The following is a 15,859-nucleotide window of genomic DNA, read 5'->3' as shown; positions in this document are numbered from 1 at the left end:
CACCAGGACTGTAGTGAGAGTTAAATAATTTTGATAATAAAAGTTCTTATTATTGTGACTAGTATAACAGGAATACCCCAAAATATTAGCTACGGGTAGTAGTAATGTAGTTTTTGTTGTTAAGTAAGTACCGTGGAGTCGGTTCCGACTCATAGTGACCCTGTGTAGGGTTACCGAGGCTGTAAATCTTTACGGGAGCAGAAAGCCTCATCTTTCTCCAGCAGAATGGCTGGTAGTTTCAAAACTGCTGACCTTGAGATTAGCAGCTGGATTCGTAACCACTACGATACCAGAACTCCTTAGGATTGTACTAGCATTGATTTAAATGTTCACTATTTGATGAATGGAACCCTAAGGGGGGAGTGCATTAAGCATTGGGCGTTAACCACAAGGTCGGCAGTTCAGCTCTGCTTTGTCTTATAGGCTCACTATGAGTCTCCATTGACTCGATGGCAGTGAGTTTGATTTTTGTTTTTTAATTTAATGAGTATTTTTGTTTCTGTGGAGATCCAGTTAGATCTTAGTGTCTTGTGATATTCGGTAATATTCCTAATGTGACTTTAACTAGACAATGTAAACTACCTTCTCTAAACTTTTAGCCAGGTGTGAGTCAGATAAGCAATCTTTCTTAAGAGAGAAAGACCGATTTGCTAAATTTGGGGCTTTACAGGATTGTAAGAACAGATCTGACTATTTATTATGGTTTGCAAAGCACAATAAAATGATTCAGAGATCCTGTATGGAAGGTTACTTCCTCAGGACTGGAGGTCACAGTATGCCTGTGAGTCCTTCATTTAAAGTATCTGCAAAGAGTAGAAAGACACACACATTTGGAAATCTGAGAATTAAAAATGTATTCCCAGTCCGAATAGAGTGTTTGTGGATTTTAAACTTAGTATATTAACTATTCCCTAGGTTTCCTCTAAATCCTTTCCTCTCGTCTAGTTTCAGTCCTAGCTCATTTCAGATGCTCTCCAGCTCCTGCAGACAATACACCCACCTCGATAAAAATAGATTATTAGTTTTCTTTGTTTGGAAGCAATCAAACTCTGTAAGAAGTGAAAGAAATGTGCTAAAGACAGATAATCAGCTAATTGAAGCTTTTTCCACCAAATAACAAAAGAAAAGGAAAGAATATTGATTGAGAGAGAGAAATTACAAGTGCTTTATTGGAATCAGAATTGTCCATCCGAGGGCTGTGGTAAGGACATTATCAACTTGTTTTGGAATCATCTATACTCTTGGTCTTTGGTATGGCACTGTGGGCTAATGTGTCAGACTGCAAAGTCATTTGAACTGCAAGGTCGGTGGTTCAAGCTTACCAGCTGTTCCTTGGAAACCCTATACAGGGTCACTATGGGTCGGAATTGACTCGATGGCACTTAACAACAATATACTCCTGGTGTGGTGCTGTGGGTTAATGTGCTAGACTGCAAGGTCGGTTTGAATTGCAAGGTCAGTGGTTCAAGCTCACCAGCAGCTGCTCAGAAACCCTATATAGGGTCACTATGGATCAGAACTGACTCAACGGCACTTAACAACAACAATAATCTCCTAGTATGGCTCTGACGGGATAATGCACTGGATAGCAAGTTTGGTCCACTCCTTGGCAATCCTATACAGTATGGCTATTAGTCAGACTTGATGACAAAGGCACTTACCAACAACATACTCCTCCCCCAAGCCTGAGACAATTGACAGTACTTTGTGTAATTGCCACTCAGGCATTAATGCAACTTTTTGTGTTCTTTGCAAGTCTCTTACTAGCTGCAGATTTTTGCATACATTTCCTCACTCTTCTATTAGAGAAAACAATAGTCCCCATTTTTATAGAGTTGGAAGAAATACAATGCTCATCAGATGCCACAGTGGCCAGACTTCATCTCTCATACTTTAGATGAATTATCAGGAAGGACCAGTCCCTGGAGAAGGGCATAATGCTTTATAAAGTGAAGAACCTAGAAAAGAGGGAGACTCCCATTGAGATGGACTGATAAAGTGGCAGCAGCAACGGGCTCAAGCATAGCAGCGATTGTGAGTATGGTGCCGGACTGGGCAGTGTTTCACTCTGTTGTACATAGGGTCGCTATGAGTTGGAACCGACTCGGTGGCACTTAACAACAATAACAGTCTCACAGAGTTGGTGTGACGATAAATCTGTTCAGGATTGAAACTCACAAATCATCTTTGCTTCCTGTTAAACTCCACATGACACTGTCTATTCCATCACTACAAATATTGGTACCTTCTGTCTGCTAAATGAATGTGATGAAATCAATGAGAGCTTTGTTAGTATCATAGCCAGCAATGGGTCTTTCAAGCCATATAAAATGCTAAAAACACAAGGAAAATAGATACAAGCAATGAAAGCTGAGGAGTAAAGCTAAGGAAAACCAAAGTAACAAATGATAAGCAGAAAGATGTATAGAAATCACAAAAGAAGAACATGGAACAGAAAGGTGAGTAGCGGGTAGGGACAATGAAGAATGTCCATATTCCAAATCTTAGTAAATTCAAAACCGCTAAAAATTCTAGTTAAAAACTAAGAATCGTGTTTGGAGCCCTTCTTATTGCCATAACAACAGAAAACCTATATTTTGTTTATTGTTAGAGTCTCGACTTGTAGCAACTCCATGTGACAGAGTAGAGATCATATATTGTTAGATGTACTCCTAGAAGAAAATCTCATTTATGACCCAGATTTCCCTTGCATTTGCTGTTTTAGTTTAGGCAAATAGATTTGCTTTTCTGAGACTTAGTTTCCAAATGGCCAAATGGCCAAGATGGCCAAACTTCGTCTCTCATGTTTAGGACATATTGTCAGGAGGGACCAGTTGCTGGAGAAGGATATCATGTTTAGTAAGGTGGAGGGAGGGTCAGAGAAAAACAGGAAGACCCCCAATGAGATGGATTGGCCAGGCAGTAGCCGATGGACTCAAGTGTGGCAACAATTGTGAGGCTGGCCCAGGACAAGGCAGTGTTTCATTCTGTTGCTCATAGGGGGCGCTATGAGTTGGTACCAACTCAATGGCACCTAACAACAAATTGTGAGAGAGTAATAAAGTTCTGGTTGTTAAAGTCATAATACTTAGGGTATTTCTGTTATAAAGCAGCATTAGATAACTAAGACATTAGGTACTAACATTGTTTGTTGTTGTTAAGTGCTACTGAGTTAGGTCTGACTCATACTGACCATGTGTAGGGTTTCCAAGGGTCAGCTGGTGGGTTTGAACTGCTGACCTTTCAGTTAGCAGGCCAGTACTTACAATAAAGTGCCATGCCCATATCCATATTAACATTTATTGTTGTTGTTGTTAAGTGCCATTGAGTAGAGTCTGCTTCATAGAGACTCTGTATATAGTTTCAAGAAGTGTCTAGAGGCAATGACATTTTTCCTATTTTACACCTGAGGAAACTATGAATTATAGAGATTAAGTAACTCATCTAAATCCATACCATTTCAAGAAAGAGTTTTCACTCCAATCCAGGATTGTCTGATTGATTTCATTTTATGTGGTCTCAATGACCAACCCTTATCATAACCGTATCTTTTACTCTTTCTTTTTTATAAACTCAACAACTTGCACAGTGTCTGGAACATAAGCAGCACAGTGACATTTAATGTATATTTTCTGAAAGAGCGAATGAATGAGGGATGTTCAAGACAGAATCCACGCTGGCCTTCACCATGTCACTTCTCAGAGACAACACATACCAACGATCCAAGAATGTGTCATTTTAAACACTTTAAAAAGCAAAGCAAACTACATTTCTTTCTATAGTGACATGCATTTGGCATAAGACTGATCTTTTCAGGTAACATTCTAGGAATTGATTTTAAAGAGCTAATTTTTTTTACTCGGTGATATGAAAATGCTAAAGTAAAAAAGCACCAGTACTAGCCTTTTTGGTATTCCTTCCACTAGTGACACTGATTGTAAAATCCAAGCACATGATGGTAATAATTTCTAATAATGGAATGTATAGTCAAAGTAAAGAAAGAGAGAGAGCGACAGAAAGAGGGGAAGAGACTGAAATATCATTGCATGATCTTAGAGTTTAGTTCGCACTTCTCTCCACTTAATTTATGAAGAGAAAAATTACTGTGATAGATGTAAGTTGGCAGTTGTGATCATTAACAGGGAGCTATTGCCCATGGGTATGCAATAAAATGTAGTACATATTGATTCCTTTTAACGTTAACTATTTTGAGTTTGTGATTGAAAATTACTGTTGAATTGCAGATAACACTAGCTATGCTTCACAAACGATAAATATTGTAAACTGGTTATAAAAGCAGTTAAGGTATTATTATGTTTGTGTCATTAGATTTACTTTACTGACATAAACAGTTCAAAACAACACACATTTATATGTAATTTAAGTACTATCTATTCAACTTACTTTAACAAATAGCACCATACACTGGCTGTGCTTTATGCTAATGCAAGAAAGCAGGCTTCTTTCAAGTTGACTGAGCAACCATCGCTCTTCTGTTAAACTACTTTTCATATCATTTCAGTGGCATACGCCAAAATTAGTTTCTTTGTATATTAGAGGAATTGCTCCTTCAAGGAGAAAAAAGAAAAGGGATAAAGAAGAAGAAACAAAAGAAAATAAAAGGTAGGGTTTTTTTTTTATATTATGTCTTATAAAGCTGATTAAACAAATTCAGTGTCAAACATCAGAAGCCTTCCCACACTGTGGCAGACAATGTCTCATTAGTAATTGGGTGAAACCAACATTAAAATCATCCAAATAGTTGTTTCCTTAACAGTGTCACTTTTAGCAGGATGGCCTATGAGAAACTCGAAGTGGAGTCATTTTAAAGGCAAAACTCTGAGCATACAGCTCTGCTAGCCACACCCAGTGAGACTCTGATGCAACAGAAGCCATCTTAGTTTTCAATAGCATTTCTACTAGGAAAATTTTAGTTGCAAAAATATTCTTTTAGATCCATCCTTATAAATGTTTATAAACACACCAAGTTTCTTCTGTGCATAAAGTGAATGAAAATGTTTTCCTTACTGCTTGTTAAAATCTAGTGTATGTTGAGTTTCCATTTACAGTAATGGGAAATTTGGCAATGGATAATTGGTGATGGTTCCACAACATGATTGATGTAATTGGTGTTATTGAATTGTACACGTGATGGATGTTGGATTAGCAACTGCTGTGTTAAATGTATTTTTAGAACAATTTTAAAAATCCAATTCACGTTTAACTATTCAAATATAAGGAGATGATGAACTTTCTTTCATTTCATACTCAGATGACACTTGAGATACTGTCTTAGTCTGCTGTTTTCCTCTGTGTAAAATTTGTAAGGTGATAATTTTGGACCAAAATCTTCTTCTCATCCTGGATCAGCCTGTCACAAGGTAGCTTGGTTATCTCCCAAAGTATCTTCTCATTCGAGAGATATCAATGTGTCATTTGTAACACATACCCAGCCCTGAAAATTGTCAACAATTTTAGATGTTTTATAGCCTTCTGGACAGGGGGAAGGGAGTGATGATGAATGGCTTCCTAGGTGGGGAAATAAACATATTTTTCTCTACTGAGCCCCTCATTTCTGCCAGAACTTGGCTTTTTAAGTCATAGAAGTGGGAAATTTTTACTCTTATGAAGGGACACAAATGGTAAAGTGTGGATATAATCCATATTTAAAACCCTCCAAAATCAAAATGCTGGAAAATCATAGAAAACATGTGCACAGACAGAATAACAACACTGATGTATTTTTACAGTCATAAAAAGAGATACTCTCTTAAATGATTTGAGAATTCAAATGTAAACTCCCAAAGGGCAGCATTTGGGCTTGTCCTCTTCCCTGCAATGCCCCTAGTACTCAGAAAACTTCTTCTATGTAGTACCCATGAGAGTCCTGGTGTGGTGCTGCAGGGTAAAATACTGGACCACAAGGTCAGTTTGACCAACAAGGTCGGTAGTTCAAACCCACCAGCTACTCCTCAGAAACTCTATACAAGTTTGCTTTGAGTCCAAACTAATTCAAAATCATTAATGAGCCATAGTAGCGTAACATTTAAGCACTCAGTTGCTATTCAAAAGGTTGGCAGTTTGAATCCTCCTTGTGGTGTATTGAAGGAGAAAGAACTGATGATCTACTCCTGTAAAGACTATAGCCAAGAAACCCAATGGGCAGTTCTATTTTGTCATATGGTGCCTCTGAATCAAAAATCAACTCGCCAACACCCAACAACAGCATGCAATAATTATTGCCCTTTACATAGGAAATTTTTTCTTGCTTATAAGTACTGCTGCAAAAGATAATTTGCAGTGTGAGTCTCCTTTTGCATGGATGCTCATGCATTTTGATATATGGCTTATGGCTACAGTTATCAGCTTATGATTGTAGTTACCAACTTGAAGACCTATTGCTGGCTGTTTCCTACCTATTGTAATGCTTACGTAAATGAGAACTACACAGTTTCCCTTTGTTTTCTGCCAGCTGCTCCTAACTGGCTTCTGAGCTAATGTTGGCTTTTACGTATTATTATAAAGTATGTTCACTATGTCCTTAAGCATTTCTTTAGTCTCCATTCAGTCAAAATGCCCATCTTCAGTTGCCCACTTGAAAACTGTTTGGATAACCAGCTGTCAGCCATTCTCTTTACATGATCAATGTATTGAAACTAAATACTGAAACCCTAAGTATGACTTTCCTACAATATGCTGGCCGTAATGTGGACCCTCATTAATGCAAATCATTATGCTCTTTTATTTTAAATATGCCATATAGTGGAAGTTTGCAAAGGAACTCGGTAGCCCATCAGTGAAAGGCCTGGACATAGCTCAGAGAAGTAGAATCCTCTGCTGTCTAACATGCACTGCGTTCTCAATTATGATTTCATGGTTGAGACCAGAATTGATGCTATCACAGTTTCTTAGTTTCTCTCTACATGTGCTTTTCTATGTATTTTAAATACTGAATGTTTTTCAAATACACTTCTTTAAGTACAACCATTCTTTCATTTTACCACCTGTGATGGAAATTGTTTTAAAGTGCGAGGACATGTCAAAATCTTCTTACCCAGAGAACACTGAACATAACTTAACCTTTCTTTGATTCCCTAGGGTTATCACTATGAACTTCAGCTACTGCATTTGGCTTTAACATGATAATGCCCTCGGGGATACTCAGTGCACACAGACCTGTTGTCATTGACACACAGTGAGCCAAAACTCCTAATCTTTTAGAATTTAAATTTAATTTGGGCGCTATAGAATAAACACTGGACTGCAAGTTGATTTGACCTGTAGGGTCAGTGGTTCAAACTCACCAGCTGCTCCCTGAAAATCTTATACAGGGTCTCTATGAGTCAGAACTGACTTAGTGGCATTTAACAACAACATTATTAGGTTTTAGTAATTTTTCTGTGAAACACATAGACATCTTCTACTTCCAATTTGTTGTGGACTGCTAAATCATATCAACAGACTTTTTAGACGTCAATATATGTTAAGAATTTTTTGTTTCTGAGAGAGGGCCAAAGGGTGCTTGTTTTCATAGTACATGGCTTTTAAGGGCCAGTTTTGAGGTATATATGATTGCTATTCAGAAAGAATGTTTTATATACTTTCTCTGGTTTTTTAACAATGTTCTTCATCAATTATCAAATTTAAATGTGCAAAAGAATCACATTTGTATCCTGCTAAAAATGAAATTCTGTGTTTCTTAGAGGCTTTCAGAAGCTCACACTAAGTAGCAAGATGTGAAATTGTTCAGGTAATTAGGTATATGATCTACATCATGGATCTGCAAACTATGGTTCACAGGCTAAATCTAGTCAGCCTCCTGTTTTATAAGGTCTGGGAGCAAATAGTAAGTTGTGTATTTTTAAATAGTTGGAAAAAATAGAAAAGGAAGAATGTTTTTGGATATGTGAAAATTATATGAATTTTACATTCAGTGTCCACAAGTTTTTTTTTTGTTTTTTTTTTTATCACCATTTTTATCACATAGCAACATTCCTTACTTACATATTGTCTGAAATGATTTCACAATACAACAGAAGAGTTACATAAATGCAATTGAGGTCATATGGCTCGCAAAGCCTAAAATATTTACTATCTGTTGTTTCTGTTAAGTGCCATCAAGTCAATTCCAACTCGTAGTGATCCTGTAGAGGGTTTCCAAGAAGCAGCTGGTGGGTTTGAACTGCTAACTTAGTGGTTCGACTATGAACCAGCGCTGATCCTACAGTGTCACACCAGGAATACATTTATTATCTAGCTCTATTTATTATCTAGCTCTTAGCAAAAAAAAAAAAGCATGCCACTTTCTGATGTCGATGATTGTACTTTATATTTAAGCAACATTGTGTGGTTTATAAAGGACTTTTACTTCCTTTGGTCCTGTTTAGTCATAAGAATGCATAAGAGTTCAAGTGCACCCAGAAGTGACTTGGAGGAAAGAGCTGGTAATCTATGTCCAAAAAAATCAGACACTGAAAACCATTATTAAGCAGAAGTCTACTCTGACACACAAAGGGGTGAGTTGAAACTGAATTTATGGTAACTTTTTTTTTCTTTGCTTTGTTTTTTCTTTATTGTAAGTCCTGGTGTGGCGCTGTAGGATCAGCACTCAGCCACAATGTAGGTTTGAACCACAAGGTTAATGGTTCAAATCCACCAGCCACTTCTTGGAAACCCTATATAAGGTGGCTATGGCGAACCTTAAGGCCAGCAGTTCGAAACTACCAGCCGCTCCGCGGGAGAAAGATGAGGCGTTCTGCTCCCGTAAAGATTTACAGCCTCGGAAACCCTGTACAGGGTCGCTATGGGTCGGATCCGACTCGATGGCACTTAACAACAACAACAACATGGGTTGACCTACTCTATAGCACTTAACAACTAGATAAATAAAGCGGGTACAGGACCAATTACAGCTGGGAAGACTGCTCCCTGCTCAAGGATACCTATGGGCTGTGGCACTAGGGGTCAGAAGGATTCTAAATTTCTTTAATTTCACTGGAGCTCTGGTAGCATAGTGGTTACGAATCGTACTGTGAACCACAAGGTCAGCAGTTAGAAACTACCAGCTGTTCCGCGGGAGAAAAATGAGACTTTCTGCTCCCATACAGATTTATAGCCTCGGAAACCCTGTACAGGATCGCTATGCGTCGGAACCGACTCCATGGCACGTAACAACAACAACAACAATTTCACTGGAGATAACAAATAACCAGTTATCTGGTTTGGTACCTTAGGATAAGCACTCAATTTCAAGGTCGATTTGAGCTACAAGGTCAGTGGTTCAAACCCATCAGCGGCTCCTTGGAAACCCTATAAAAGGCTGCTGTAAATCAGAGCTGACTCCACAGAACTTAACAACAACAACAGGTTGCTTACCTATATAATAATAAGTGACTCCAGAAATTGAACCCAGGTCAATGAGGCACAAAATCAGGCATCTGTTCAATGTACCACAAGGTGATGTGCTCATAGAATTGTCAGAGTGACCTTTCACAATTCTCTTTTAACTTTCAGAAATTATTGCCATTACACTAGTTTAGATATAAATTACGGTCTTTTATTCTGATGGCAAAAACATCCTTTAACTTATAAAGTAGGCTAAAAATCATCTCAACTATTCTAAAATTTTAATATACAAGTAAAAAATGGAAACAGTAAGATTGAAATTCACTGAGAAACAACCATTCTTCTTTTAAATTCAAATAAGATGTACTGGCTTTTTCTCCAATGCTTGTTGATATAAGAGAAATTCCAAATTCTACTCCTTGGATTTAAAAAGCAGCTTTCAAAATAATTCTATCCATCACTTGGTGTTTCTCAGTGAATGTGAATCTTACTGATTCCATTTTTCATTTGTACATTAACATTAAAATAATAAGAGATTTTTAATTTGTTGAAAAATGTGTTTAAATTTTGCTTCAATTTTTGAAAATATTTAATAGTATGTGTAGTTGTTTGTTGCCATAGAGTTGATACCAATTTAGAGCGACCCTATGCACAAAATAACAGAACACTGCCTGATCCTGCACCAATCTCACAATCTTTGATACATTTGAGCCCATTGCTGCTGCCACTGTGCCAATCCATCTCATTTGGTGTCTTCCTCTTTTTCTCTGACCCTCCACTTTACCAAACATGATAGCCTTCTCAAGGGACTGGTGCCTCTTGATGATCTATCTGAAATATGAGAGACGAAATCTGGCCATCTGACTTCCAAAGAACATTCTGGCTATATTTCTTCCAACACAGATTGGTTTGTTCTTTAGGTAGTCTGTGGTACTTTTAATATTCCCCTCCAACACTATAGCTAAAATGCACCAATTAGTCTATGACCTTACTTATTCGCTGCCTAACTTTCAAATGCATGTGAGGTTATTGCAAATACCATGGCTTGAGTCACCTTAGTCCTCAAACTGACATCTTTGCTTTTCAACACTTTAAAGAGGTCTTGTATAGCAGATTTGCCTAATGCAATATGTCCTTTGATTTCTTGACTGCTGTTTCCTTCAGTGTCGATGGTTGATCCAAGCAAAATGAAGTTTTTGACAACTTCAATCTTTTCCCCATTTAAATGGATGTTGAGGATTTCTGTTTTCTTTATATTGAGGTGCAACCCATACTGTAGGCTGTGGTCTTTGTCATCGGTAAGCTTTTTAAGTCCTTTTCGCTTTCAGCAAAGAAGTTTGCATCATCTGCATATCACATGTTATTAATGAGTCTTCCTCCAGTCCAGATGCCATGTTTTTCTTCATGTAATCCAGTTTCTCAGATATGTGCTCAGCATACAGATTGAATAATTATGGTGAAGAATACTCTGGTACACAGCTTTCCTAATTTTAAACCATTTGGTGTTCTGTTGTTCTGTTCTAACAACTGCCTCTTGGTCTACGTACAACTTTCTCATGAGCACAAGTGTGCATAGCTTGTCATGATCCACATGATTGAAAACCTTTGCATAATCAATAAAGCACAGGTTAAACATTCTTTCTAAGGACCTCTGGTAGCATAGTGACTACAAATCGTGCTGCAAACCTTAAGGTCAACAGTTCAAAACTATCAGCAGCTGTTCCACTGGAGAAAGATGAGGCTTTCTGTTCCTGTAAAGATTTGTAGCCTTGGAAACCCTGTACAGGGTCACTATGAGTCTGTCCCTACTCCACAGCTCATAACCACCACCACCACCAAACATCTTTCTAGCATTCTTTGCTTTTAGTCAAGATCCATCTGATGTCAACAATGATATCCCTTGTTCCTCTCCTCTTCTGAATCTGGCTTGAACTTCTGAAAGTTTTCTGTCAATGTATGGTTGCAACCATTTTTTTATTATCTTCAGCAAAAATTTATTTTCATGCAATATTAATATTGTCCAATGATTCTGCATTCTGTTTGGTCATCCCTCTTTGGGACCAGTACAAATATGGATCTCTTCTAATCATTTGGCTAGATACTTGTCTTCCAAATATCTTGGCATAGGTGAGTTAGTGCCTCCAGTGCTGCATCCGTTTATTGAAAGATTTAAATTTGTATTCCATTAATTCCTGGTGTCTTGTTTTTGCCAATGCCTTCAGTGAACCTTGGACTCTTCTTCCTTCAGGATCATCGGTTCTTGATTATATTCTACCTCTTGATAGGGTTGAAAATCGACCACTGTTTTTGGTATAGGTGGTTAAATAAAATATTTTGTCTTTCAATCCGTGATCTATATCATTTAAGTACAATGGTTTTACAAGTAAGATTGATCCATGGAAATAAGATTGAATCGTTGTTTTTATATGACCAGGGAATGTTCTTGATTTAGATTCTTTCATTTCCTACTCACAGAACTAAGAAATCAAGGGGATTCTTAATTTTACAATAGTAATGTGATAGAAAATGTGGATCTTCCTTTAGTTCAAGCAAATCTTTGTACTCTCTTACAAGGTTTCACGTTGAATTTAGCCTCTATTGGACAACACATTAAAAGTCCTTAGGCTAAAAGGAGAATTGAAAAGAAAACTGAAATCAGAGCAGTAAGAGGCTAAGAGGTTAGTCAATAAAAATATATAGGAAAGTACAATATTGGCAGTGTGTTGACAAGCAAAATGATGTGTTAGTGAAAATGTTCGCTTTTGAAAATTAGCTCTTTTGTTTCAGGCAGTCTCCTTTGCAAGAGTGCCACAGTGTTTTCCTAAGGAGCCAATTTTTCACATAAATGAAACCACATAGCAGTATGTTAAGGCTCTTTGACTTGCATGCATTTGATATTCTAGTGCTTGAGACATTCTTGATTCTTTATTAGCATTTGACCTGTGTATTGGGCATAAACATTTCTGACTCGCAAAATCTGTTCATTTGTTGAAAAAATAAAATTTACGAGTCTGAACTCACTGGATGGCACTTAACAACAACAGCAAAAAATATATATGTACATTTCTTGTTGTTAAATTCTGTGGAATTGATTCTGACTTATAGCAACCCTGTATAGAGTTCCTGAGGCTTTATATCTTTGTGGGAGTAGAAAGTCTCATCTTTCTCCCACAGAGCTGCTGGAGGATTCAAACCACCAGCCGTGTGGTTCAATGTCCAGTGTGTATCTTACAGAGCCACTGTGTTTCAAATTGGTATGGTTCTGTAGGATACAGCACTTGACTGCTACATGCAAGTTTGGCTGTTCAAACCTACTATGCACTCCTCAGAAACCCTATTCAGGATCCCTGTGAGTCAGAAGTGACTTGACAGCATGTAATAACAATATGTATACGTCAGATTGTGTGGTCATGATCTCTCTTAGGCTTATTCTAACATTCCTTAAACCAAAGTACTCTAGTTTGTAGGTAGCTGATTCCTCTGCCTAAAATATTTCAATCCCCCTGTCTACTCTCTCTCATCCCATTCTCTCTGGGTTTGCTCACTCTATGCCTCATGTAACAGAGACTAATGGATTGTCTTCCAAAGCCTGTATTTTTCCTTATTGGCATATAGCTAGATTTTATTTCCCTTGAAGTCCCCTTGAAATAAAGTGCTGCCATGTTACTAAATTCTGGCCAATGTATTATGAGCAGAAGTGAAATAGTTCATTTCCAGACCTCTCCCAACAAAATCTGCATCCATTTACCAATTATACTGTTCTCTTTGTTTATTGGCTGAATGGAAGGAATTCTCTGGGCCTAAAGGAGAACAATATTGTAAGATGGAAGGAGGCTGATTCACTACATCATCAATTAGAAGAAAGTAGTTCAGGAGACTCACTCATCTAAGAATACTCCTATTGGGTTGCTGTGGGAATAAAAATTTAATATTGTTGAAGTAAGCCAATGAGATCGTTGTTAGGTGATCTGACCCTTACCAACCCTATGCACAACAGAATGAAACACCGCCCAATCCTGTGCCATCTTCAAAATTGCTGTTATGTTTGAACCCATTGTTGCTGCTCAAACAATATTGTTGTTGTTATTGCTGTTAAGTGCCATCAAGTTGATTCTGACCCATAGTGACCCTGTGTAGGGTTTCCTAGGAGCAGCTGGTGAACCTGAACTACTGACCTTACAGTTCAAATGGCTTTGCAGTCTGATGCATCAGCCCACAGCTCCATACCAGGACTCCCAAACAATATTAATGGGACTTTAATACCTTAAAATTCAGAAGATTAAAACATTACTTCAACATTTCTGTGATTCAGGAAAATTCAGTCGCAGCCTAGTGAAATGTCTCTTGTTGAAAGATTTTCATGAGATTGCAGTCAAACAATCAGACTGGGCAACAATCTTATCAGATTGTTTGACTTAATGAGGGAGAGAGGTAGGCAACCCCCTTCTAGGTCACTCAGGTGAGTCGGAACCGACTCCACAGCACACTACCACCACCACCACCATGTGACTATTGGCAGGTCTTGGTGTGGCACTGTAGGTTCTCACTTCTCTATTAACCACAGGGTTGGCAGTTCATATTCACCAGTCACACCTTGGAAACCCTATATAGTGTCGCTGTGTGTCGGAATTGACTAGAAGGCATTTAACAACAACAAAAACCACAGTTCTTTGCTACATGGACCTCTCTGAAGCACTGCCTCCTGATGCAGGAGCTCACTTCTTCCAAGATGAATTATCCAAAAGATAAAGAGGCCAGAGAGGGAGTCCAAGAGGCAAATCACAGTGTTTTGTAAAGATAACTATCAGAGTAGTAGTCTACTACTTCTATCATATTTTATTGTTTAGATAGAAATCACTTAGTTCAACTGAAATTGAAAGGGAAGATATGGGATTGCACATAGTGTGAATACCAGAAAGTGAGGATTATTGGAGGCCACCTCGGAGGCTGCCTGCTCACTAAGTATCCTTCCCTGATTATCCCTCTTTTCAGAACTAGAATTAGTAACAGTCTCATGCATGTAGAAGTCATGTGTAACTGGGAACATTGAGCCTTGAGAAAGAACACTTATTCAGGTGTTCAAGGGGGCTGAAATCTAGCTCATGATTCTGGGTCTTAAATTTACAAAGACACTGTGTAAGATGATTGTTAAGTGCCATTGAGTTGCTTCTGACTCATAGTGACCGTGTATAATGTTTCTGAGGAGCAGTTGGTGGGTTTGAACTGCTCACTGGTTAGCAGTCCAATACTCATCCTATAGCATCACCAGGAAACTCCATAAAAGATAGAAATGCCCTAAATGGTGAGGTTCTGGCCAAGCTCTGAATTACAGGAAAATAGACTCAAGGCAATTGTTGTTGTCGTTAAGTGCTGTCGAGTCGGTTTCGACCCATAGCAACCCTGGATAGGGTTTCCGAGGAGCTACTGGTGAGCTTGAACCCCCGACCTTGAAGTTCAAACCAACTTTGCAGTCCAGTGTATTAACCCTCAGGGCCACACCAGAAGTCCTCAGGGCAAATATTCACCCCATATATAAAGGAGCTCAGTAGCATAGTGGTTACGAGTTGGGCTGCTAATCTCAAGGTCAGCAGTTTGAAGCTACCAGCTGCTCCATGGAAGAAAAATGAGGCTTTGTGTTCTCATAAAGCTATACCTCTTCAGAGACATGATATATCTTTATGGGACATGGAATCAGTCTCTGAACCGCTTCAGAGACTGACTCCATGTCATGTAACCAACCAACTAATATATATAGTATTGGAGTTCCTGGGTAGCACAGACAGTTAAGCAGTCAGTACTAACAAAGAGTTGGTAGTGTGAGTCCACTCACCAGTCCTTCAGAAGAACATCCTGGAAATCTATTTCAGAAAAACTGTCCCCTTGAAAGCACTATAGAGTAGAGTTCTACTCAGGACTCTCATTAATCAGACTTGACTCAATGACAACTGACATTTTACATTTGTTTTTGGTGTGTATAACACATATGAATTGTACTTGGTAATAATGCAATAAATATATACAGCTAAAAAAGAGTGAATGCAAAAATGATAGATATATCATCATCTAAAAACTGGCCATCTAAAAAAAAATATTTTAGATGGCTAGTTTGGGAGCAAAAGCCTTGGGAGAAATTATAAGAAACTGTCTAAAAAATGTTTACAAACATCAAGCACTGATCCATAGCTTCCAGACCAAAATGCACAGGCTATTTATAAAAAAAGCTAATTTTTTTTTTCAATGGAGTTCACATATATGGTGGTAGTGTGCCGTGGAGTTGGTTATGACCCATAGAGACCCTGCATAGAGTTTCTGAGGTTGTAAATCTTTATGGGAGCAGAAAGCCTCATCTTTCTCCTGCAGAGCAGATGGTAGTTTCGAACTGCTGACCTGAGGTTAACAGCCCAACTCGTAACCAGAGCTCCTTTCACATATATAGAACAATTAATTAATGGATACTCTATTTACATATTTTGATAATAATTTCAAGACTATGATATAAATAATAAAAATTACA

This window comes from Chrysochloris asiatica, unplaced genomic scaffold, assembly GCF_000296735.1.
Source record: "Chrysochloris asiatica unplaced genomic scaffold, ChrAsi1.0 scaffold00011, whole genome shotgun sequence".
Taxonomy (NCBI): domain Eukaryota; kingdom Metazoa; phylum Chordata; class Mammalia; order Afrosoricida; family Chrysochloridae; genus Chrysochloris; species Chrysochloris asiatica.
The sequence above is the reverse complement of the archived record's forward strand: the minus strand, read 5'-3'. Positions refer to the sequence as shown.